This window comes from Papaver somniferum, unplaced genomic scaffold, assembly GCF_003573695.1.
Source record: "Papaver somniferum cultivar HN1 unplaced genomic scaffold, ASM357369v1 unplaced-scaffold_36, whole genome shotgun sequence".
NCBI lineage: Eukaryota > Viridiplantae > Streptophyta > Magnoliopsida > Ranunculales > Papaveraceae > Papaver > Papaver somniferum.
In genome coordinates this window covers 570,290-580,466 of record NW_020646082.1, presented here as the reverse complement: position 1 = coordinate 580,466, position 10,177 = coordinate 570,290, and positions in this window count along the sequence as shown.

Sequence of the window (10,177 nt, the reverse complement as noted above, 5' to 3'; positions counted from 1 at the left end):
GACGTAATGCCTTATTGTGGTTACAATACATTTTTCAAGTTTTTTCTATTAAAGATGAGTTTATCTAGTTTACAATTTAGTCTCAGAAATCAATTTCAGACTTATAACGAAGTGTGTAGACTTTTTTGAGTTAGCGTATATAAAATTCAACATTTTTATGAACTCTTTCTTTTTCTGTGATGGTTTTGTTTTCTATTTGATTCAAGATACATGAAATTTGTTAGGATTCGGATTAGTTCTTCTTGGTCTTTCATCCTTCTTATATTGTGAAATTTTCCTAATTTCGTATTTTCTTGAATCAACATACATAGAAATGCAATTTTTACTAGAGGTATTGCCTTAGAACATATTATTTGTGATTACAATACATTTTTCAAACTTTTTATGTTAAAGATCAGTTTATCTAGTTTAAAATTTAGTCTCAGAAATCAACTTCCGACTTATAACGAAGTGTGTAGACTTTTTGGAGTTAACGTATACAAAATCAACATTTTTATGAACTCTTTATTTTTGTATTGGCTTTGTCTTTCAATTTGATTCGAATAGATGAAATTTGTTAGGAGTTGGATTAGTTATGGCTGGTCTTTCATTCTTCTTCTATTGTGAAATTTGACTTCCTTCGTATTTTCTTGAATCAACGTATATAGAAATGCAATTTTTACTAGAGGTATTGCCTTAGAACATATTATTTGTGATTACAATATATTTTTTAAACTTTTTATGTTAAAGATCAGTTTATCTAGTTTAAAATTTAGTCTCAGAAATCAACTTCCGACATATAACGAAGTGTGTAGACTTTTTGTAGTTAACGTATAAAAATTCAACAATTTTATGAACTCTTTATTTTTGTATTGGCTTTGTCTTTCAATTTGATTCGAATAGATGAAATTTTTTAGAATTTGGATTAGTTATGGCTGGTCTTTCATTCTTCTTCTATTGTGAAATTTGACTTCCTTCGTATTTTCTTGAATCAACGTACATAGAAATGCAATTTTTACTAGAGGTGTTGCCTTAGAAAATATTATTTGTGATTACAATACATTTTTCAAACTTTTTCTGTTAAAGGTGAGTTTATCTAGTTTGCAATTTAGTCTCAGAAATCAACTTCCGACTTATAACGAAGTGTGTAGACTTTTTTGAGTTAACGTATAAAAAATCAACATTTTTATGAACTCTTTATTTTTGTATTGCCTTTGTCTTTCAATTTGATTCGAATAGATGAAATTTGTTAGAATTTGGATTAGTTATGGCTGGTCTTTCATTCTTCTTCTATTGTGAAATTTGACTTCCTTCGTATTTTCTTGAATCAACGTGCATGGAAATGCAATTTTTACTAGAGGTATTGCCTTAGAACATATTATTTGTGATTACAATACATTTTTCAAACTTTTTCTGTTAAAGGTGAGTTTATCTAGTTTGCAATTTAGTCTCAGAAATCAACTTCCGACTTATAACGAAGTGTGTAAACTTTTTTGAGTTAACGTATAAAAAATCAACATTTTTATGAACTCTTTATTTTTGTATTGGTTTTGTCTTTCTATTTGATTCTAATAGATGAAGTTTGTTAGGATTTGGATTAGTTATGGCTGGTCTTTCATTCTTCTTCTATTGTGAAATTTGACTTCCTTCGTATTTTCTTGAATCAACGTATATAGAAATGCAATTGTTACTAGAGGTATTGCCTTAGAACATATTATTTGTGATTACAATATATTTTTCAAACTTTTCTGTTAAAGGTGAGTTTATCTAGTTTGCAATTTAGTCTCAGAAATCAACTTCCGACTTATAACGAAGTGTTTACACTTTTTTGAGTTAACGTATAAAAAATCAACATTTTTATGAACTCTTTATTTTTGTATTGGTTTTGTCTTTCTATTTGATTCAAATATATGAAATTTATTAGGATTTGGTTAGTTATGGCTGGTCTTTCATTCTTCTTCTATTGTAAAATTTGACTTCCTTCGTATTTTCTTGAATCAACGTACATAAAAATGCAATTTTTACTAGAGGTATTGTCTTAGAACATATTATTTGTGATTACAATACATTTTTCAAACTTTTTCTGTTAAAGTTGAGTTTATCTAGTTTGCAATTTAGTCTCAGAAATCAACTTCCGACTTATAACGAAGTGTGTAGACTTTTTTGAGTTAACGTATAAAAAATCAACATTTTTATGAACTCTTTATTTTTGTATTGCCTTTGTCTTTCAATTTGATTCAATTAGATGAAATTTGTTAGAATTTGGATTAGTTATGGCTGGTCTTTCATTCTTCTTCTATTTTGAAATTTGACTTCCTTCATATTTTCTTGAATCAACGTATATAGAAATGCAATTTTTACTAGACGTAATGCCTTATTATGATTACAATACATTTTTCAAGTTTTTTCTATTAAAGATGAGTTTATCTAGATCAATTTCGGACTTATAACGAAGTGTGTAGACTTTTTTGAGTTAACGTATATAAAATTCAACATTTTTATGAACTCTTTCTTTTTCTGTGATGGTTTTGTTTTCTATTTGATTCAAGATAGATGAAATTTTTTAGGATTCGGATTAGTTCTTCTTGGTCTTTCATCCTTCTTATATTGTGAAATTTTCCTAATTTCGTATTTTCTTGAATAAACGTACATAGAAATGCAATTTTTACTAGAGGTATTGCGTTAGAACATATTATTTGTGATTACAATACATTTTTCAAACTTTTTCTGTTAAAGATGAGTTTATCTACTTTACAATTTAGTCTCAGAAATCAACTTCCGACTTATAACGAAGTGTGTAGACTTTTTTGAGTTAACGTATAAAAAATCAACATTTTTATGAACTCTTTATTTTTGTATTGGTTTTGTCTTTCTATTTGATTCAAATAGATGAAATTTATTAGAATTTGGTTAGTTATGGCTGGTCTTTCATTCTTCTTCTATTGTGAAATTTGACTTCCTTCGTATTTTCTTGAATCAATGTACATAAAAATGCAATTTTTACTAGAGGTATTGCATTAGAACATATTATTTATGATTACAATACATTTTTCAAACTTTTTCTGTTAAAGTTGAGTTTATCTAGTTTGCAATTTAGTCTCAGAAATCAACTTCCGACTTATAACGAAGTGTGTAGACTTTTTTGAGTTAACGTATAAAAAATCAACATTTTTATGAACTCTTTATTTTTGTATAGCCTTTGTCTTTCAATTTTATTCAAATAGATGAAATTTGTTAGAATTTGGATTAGTTATGGCTGGTCTTTCATTCTTCTTCTATTGTGAAATTTGACTTCCTTCATATTTTCTTGAATCAACGTATATAGAAATGCAATTTTTACTAGACGTAATGCCTTATTGTGGTTACAATACATTTTTCAAGTTTTTTCTATTAAAGATGAGTTTATCTAGTTTACAATTTAGTCTCAGAAATCAATTTCAGACTTATAACGAAGTGTGTAGACTTTTTTGAGTTAGCGTATATAAAATTCAACATTTTTATGAACTCTTTCTTTTTCTGTGATGGTTTTGTTTTCTATTTGATTCAAGATACATGAAATTTGTTAGGATTCGGATTAGTTCTTCTTGGTCTTTCATCCTTCTTATATTGTGAAATTTTCCTAATTTCGTATTTTCTTGAATCAACATACATAGAAATGCAATTTTTACTAGAGGTATTGCCTTAGAACATATTATTTGTGATTACAATACATTTTTCAAACTTTTTATGTTAAAGATCAGTTTATCTAGTTTAAAATTTAGTCTCAGAAATCAACTTCCGACTTATAACGAAGTGTGTAGACTTTTTGGAGTTAACGTATACAAAATCAACATTTTTATGAACTCTTTATTTTTGTATTGGCTTTGTCTTTCAATTTGATTCGAATAGATGAAATTTGTTAGGAGTTGGATTAGTTATGGCTGGTCTTTCATTCTTCTTCTATTGTGAAATTTGACTTCCTTCGTATTTTCTTGAATCAACGTATATAGAAATGCAATTTTTACTAGAGGTATTGCCTTAGAACTTATTATTTGTGATTACAATATATTTTTTAAACTTTTTATGTTAAAGATCAGTTTATCTAGTTTAAAATTTAGTCTCAGAAATCAACTTCCGACATATAACGAAGTGTGTAGACTTTTTGTAGTTAACGTATAAAAATTCAACAATTTTATGAACTCTTTATTTTTGTATTGGCTTTGTCTTTCAATTTGATTCGAATAGATGAAATTTTTTAGAATTTGGATTAGTTATGGCTGGTCTTTCATTCTTCTTCTATTGTGAAATTTGACTTCCTTCGTATTTTCTTGAATCAACGTACATAGAAATGCAATTTTTACTAGAGGTGTTGCCTTAGAAAATATTATTTGTGATTACAATACATTTTTCAAACTTTTTCTGTTAAAGGTGAGTTTATCTAGTTTGCAATTTAGTCTCAGAAATCAACTTCCGACTTATAACGAAGTGTGTAGACTTTTTTGAGTTAACGTATAAAAAATCAACATTTTTATGAACTCTTTATTTTTGTATTGCCTTTGTATTTCAATTTGATTCGAATAGATGAAATTTGTTAGAATTTGGATTAGTTATGGCTGGTCTTTCATTCTTCTTCTATTTTGAAATTTGACTTCCTTCGTATTTTCTTGAATCAACGTGCATAGAAATGCAATTTTTACTAGAGGTATTGCCTTAGAACATATTATTTGTGATTACAATACATTTTTCAAATTTTTTCTGTTAAAGGTGAGTTTATCTAGTTTGCAATTTAGTCTCAGAAATCCACTTCCGACTTATAACGAAGTGTGTAAACTTTTTTGAGTTAACGTATAAAAAATCAACATTTTTATGAACTCTTTATTTTTGTATTGGTTTTGTCTTTCTATTTGATTCAAATAGATGAAAATTATTAGAATTTGGTTAGTTATGGCTGGTCTTTCATTCTTCTTCTATTGTAAAATTTGACTTCCTTCGTATTTTCTTGAATCAACGTACATAAAAATGCAATTTTTACTAGAGGTATTGTCTTAAAACATATTATTTGTGATTACAATACATTTTTCAAACTTTTTCTGTTAAAGTTGAGTTTATCTAGTTTGCAATTTAGTCTCAGAAATCAACTTCCGACTTATAACGAAGTGTGTAGACTTTTTTGAGTTAACGTATAAAAAATCAACATTTTTATGAACTCTTTATTTTTGTATTGCCTTTGTCTTTCAATTTTATTCAAATAGATGAAATTTGTTAGAATTTGGATTAGTTATGGCTGGTCTTTCATTCTTCTTCTATTGTGAAATTTGACTTCCTTCATATTTTCTTGAATCAACGTATATAGAAATGCAATTTTTACTAGACGTAATGCCTTATTGTGATTACAATACATTTTTCAAGTTTTTTCTATTAAAGATGAGTTTATCTAGTTTACAATTTAGTCTCAGAAATCAATTTCGGACTTATAACGAAGTGTGTAGACTTTTTTGAGTTAGCGTATATAAAATTCAACATTTTTATGAACTCTTTCTTTTTCTGTGATGGTTTTGTTTTCTATTTGATTCAAGATAGATGAAATTTGTTAGGATTCGGATTAGTTCTTCTTGGTCTTTCATCCTTCTTATATTGTGAAATTTTCCTAATTTCGTATTTTCTTGAATCAACGTATATAGAAATGCAATTTTTACTAGAGGTATTGCCTTAGAACATATTATTTGTGATTACAATACATTTTTCAAACTTTTTATGTTAAAGATCAGTTTATCTAGTTTAAAATTTAGTCTCAGAAATCAACTTCCGACTTATAACGAAGTGTGTAGACTTTTTGGAGTTAACGTATACAAAATCAACATTTTTATGAACTCTTTATTTTTGTATTGGCTTTGTCTTTCAATTTGATTCGAATAGATGAAATTTGTTAGGATTTGGATTAGTTATGGCTGGTCTTTCATTCTTCTTCTATTGTGAAATTTGACTTCCTTCGTATTTTCTTGAATCAACGTATATAGAAATGCAATTTTTACTAGAGGTATTGCCTTAGAACATATTATTTGTGATTACAATATATTTTTCAAACTTTTTATGTTAAAGATCAGTTTATCTAGTTTAAAATTTAGTCTCAGAAATCAACTTCCGACATATAACGAAGTGTGTAGACTTTTTGGAGTTAACGTATAAAAATTCAACAATTTTATGAACTCTTTATTTTTGTATTGGCTTTGTCTTTCAATTTGATTCGAATAGATGAAATTTTTTAGAATTTGGATTAGTTATGGCTGGTCTTTCATTCTTCTTCTATTGTGAAATTTGACTTCCTTCGTATTTTCTTGAATCAACGTACATAGAAATGCAATTTTTACTAGAGGTGTTGCCTTAGAAAATATTATTTGTGATTACAATACATTTTTCAAACTTTTTCTGTTAAAGGTGAGTTTATCTAGTTTGCAATTTAGTCTCAGAAATCAACTTCCGACTTATAACGAAGTGTGTAGACTTTTTTGAGTTAACGTATAAAAAATCAACATTTTTATGAACTCTTTATTTTTGTATTGCCTTTGTCTTTCAATTCGATTCAAATAGATGAAATTTGTTAGAATTTGGATTAGTTATGGCTGGTCTTTCATTCTTCTTCTATTGTGAAATTTGACTTCCTTCATATTTTCTTGAATCAACGTATATAGAAATGCAATTTTTACTAGACGTAATGCCTTATTGTGATTACAATACATTTTTCAAGTTTTTTCTATTAAAGATGAGTTTATCTAGTTTACAATTTAGTCTCAGAAATCAATTTCGGACGTATAACGAAGTGTGTAGACTTTTTTGAGTTAGCGTATATAAAATTCAACATTTTTATGAACTCTTTCTTTTTCTGTGATGGTTTTGTTTTCTATTTGATTCAAGATACATGAAATTTGTTAGGATTCGGATTAGTTCTTCTTGGTCTTTCATCCTTCTTATATTGTGAAATTTTCCTAATTTCGTATTTTCTTGAATCAACGTACATAGAAATGCAATTTTTACTAGAGGTATTGCCTTAGAACATATTATTTGTGATTACAATACATTTTTCAAACTTTTTATGTTAAAGATCAGTTTATCTAGTTTAAAATTTAGTCTCAGAAATCAACTTCCGACTTATAACGAAGTGTGTAGACTTTTTGGAGTTAACGTATACAAAATCAACATTTTTATGAACTCTTTATTTTTGTATTGGCTTTGTATTTCAATTTGATTCGAATAGATGAAATTTGTTAGGAGTTGGATTAGTTATGGCTGGTCTTTCATTCTTCTTCTATTGTGAAATTTGACTTCCTTCGTATTTTCTTGAATCAACGTATATAGAAATGCAATTTTTACTAGAGGTATTGCCTTAGAACATATTATTTATGATTACAATATATTTTTTAAACTTTTTATGTTAAAGATCAGTTTATCTAGTTTAAAATTTAGTCTCAGAAATCAACTTCCGACATATAACGAAGTGTGTAGACTTTTTGTAGTTAACGTATAAAAATTCAACAATTTTATGAACTCTTTATTTTTGTATTGGCTTTGTCTTTCAATTTGATTCGAATAGATGAAATTTTTTAGAATTTGGATTAGTTATGGCTGGTCTTTCATTCTTCTTCTATTGTGAAATTTGACTTCCTTCGTATTTTCTTGAATCAACGTACATAGAAATGCAATTTTTACTAGAGGTGTTGCCTTAGAAAATATTATTTGTGATTACAATACATTTTTCAAACTTTTTCTGTTAAAGGTGAGTTTATCTAGTTTGCAATTTAGTCTCAGAAATCAACTTCCGACTTATAACGAAGTGTGTAGACTTTTTTGAGTTAACGTATAAAAAATCAACATTTTTATGAACTCTTTATTTTTGTATTGCCTTTGTCTTTCAATTTGATTCGAATAGATGAAATTTGTTAGAATTTGGATTAGTTATGGCTGGTCTTTCATTCTTCTTCTATTGTGAAATTTGACTTCCTTCGTATTTTCTTGAATCAACGTGCATAGAAATGCAATTTTTACTAGAGGTATTGCCTTAGAACATATTATTTGTGATTACAATACATTTTTCAAACTTTTCTGTTAAAGGTGAGTTTATCTAGTTTGCAATTTAGTCTCAGAAATCAACTTCCGACTTATAACGAAGTGTTTACACTTTTTTGAGTTAACGTATAAAAAATCAACATTTTTATGAACTCTTTATTTTTGTATTGGTTTTGTCTTTCTATTTGATTCAAATAGATGAAATTTATTAGGATTTGGTTAGTTATGGCTGGTCTTTCATTCTTCTTCTATTGTAAAATTTGACTTCCTTCGTATTTTCTTGAATCAACGTACATAAAAATGCAATTTTTACTAGAGGTATTGTCTTAGAACATATTATTTGTGATTACAATACATTTTTCAAACTTTTTCTGTTAAAGTTGAGTTTATCTAGTTTGCAATTTAGTCTCAGAAATCAACTTCCGACTTATAACGAAGTGTGTAGACTTTTTTGAGTTAACGTATAAAAAATCAACATTTTTATGAACTCTTTATTTTTGTATTGCCTTTGTCTTTCAATTTGATTCAATTAGATGAAATTTGTTAGAATTTGGATTAGTTATGGCTGGTCTTTCATTCTTCTTCTATTTTGAAATTTGACTTCCTTCATATTTTCTTGAATCAACGTATATAGAAATGCAATTTTTACTAGACGTAATGCCTTATTATGATTACAATACATTTTTCGAGTTTTTCTGTTAAAGATGAGTTTATCTAGTTTACAATTTAGTCTCAGAAATCAATTTCGGACTTATAACGAAGTGTGTAGACTTTTTTGAGTTAACGTATATAAAATTCAACATTTTTATGAACTCTTTCTTTTTCTGTGATGGTTTTGTTTTCTATTTGATTCAAGATAGATGAAATTTGTTAGGATTCGGATTAGTTCTTCTTGGTCTTTCATCCTTCTTATATTGTGAAATTTTCCTAATTTCGTATTTTCTTGAATCAACGTACATAGAAATGCAATTTTTACTAGAGGTATTGCGTTAGAACATATTATTTGTGATTACAATACATTTTTCAAACTTTTTCAGTTAAAGATGAGTTTATCTAGTTTACAATTTAGTCTCAGAAATCAACTTACGACTTATAACGAAGTGTGTAGACTTTTTTGAGTTAACGTATAAAAAATCAACATTTTTATGAACTTTTTATTTTTGTATTTCCTTTGTCTTTCAATTTTATTCAAATAGATGAAATTTGTTAGAATTTGGATTAGTTATGGCTGGTCTTTCATTCTTCTTCTATTGTGAAATTTGACTTCCTTCATATTTTTTTGAATCAACGTATATAGAAATGCAATTTTTACTAGACGTAATGCCTTATTGTGATTACAATACATTTTTCAAGTTTTTTCTATTAAAGATGAGTTTATCTAGTTTACAATTTAGTCTCAGAAATCAATTTCGGACTTATAACGAATTGTGTAGACTTTTTTGAGTTAGCGTACATAAAATTCAACATTTTTATGAACTCTTTCTTTTTCTGTGATGGTTTTGTTTTCTATTTGGTTCAAGATAGATGAAATTTGTTAGGATTCGGATTAGTTCTTCTTGGTCTTTCATCCTTCTTATATTGTGAAATTTTCCTAATTTCGTATTTTCTTGAATCAACGTACATAGAAATGCAATTTTAACTAGAGGTATTGCCTTAGAACATATTATTTGTGATTACAATACATTTTTCAAACTTTTTATGTTAAAGATCAGTTTATCTAGTTTAAAATTTAGTCTCAGAAATCAACTTCCGACTTATAACGAAGCGTGTAGACTTTTTGGAGTTAACGTATACAAAATCAACATTTTTATGAACTCTTTATTTTTGTATTGGCTTTGTCTTTCAATTTGATTCGAATAGATGAAATTTGTTAGAATTTGGATTAGTTATGGCTGGTCTTTCATTCTTCTTCTATTGTGAAATTTGACTTCCTTCATATTTTCTTGATTCAACGTATATAGAAATGCAATTTTTACTAGACGTAATGCCTTATTGTGATTACAATACATTTTTCGAGTTTTTCTGTTAAAGATGAGTTTATCTAGTTTACAATTTAGTCTCAGAAATCAATTTCGGACTTATAACGAAGTGTGTAGACTTTTTTGAGTTAACGTATATAAAATTCAACATTTTTATGAACTCTTTCTTTTTCTGTGAT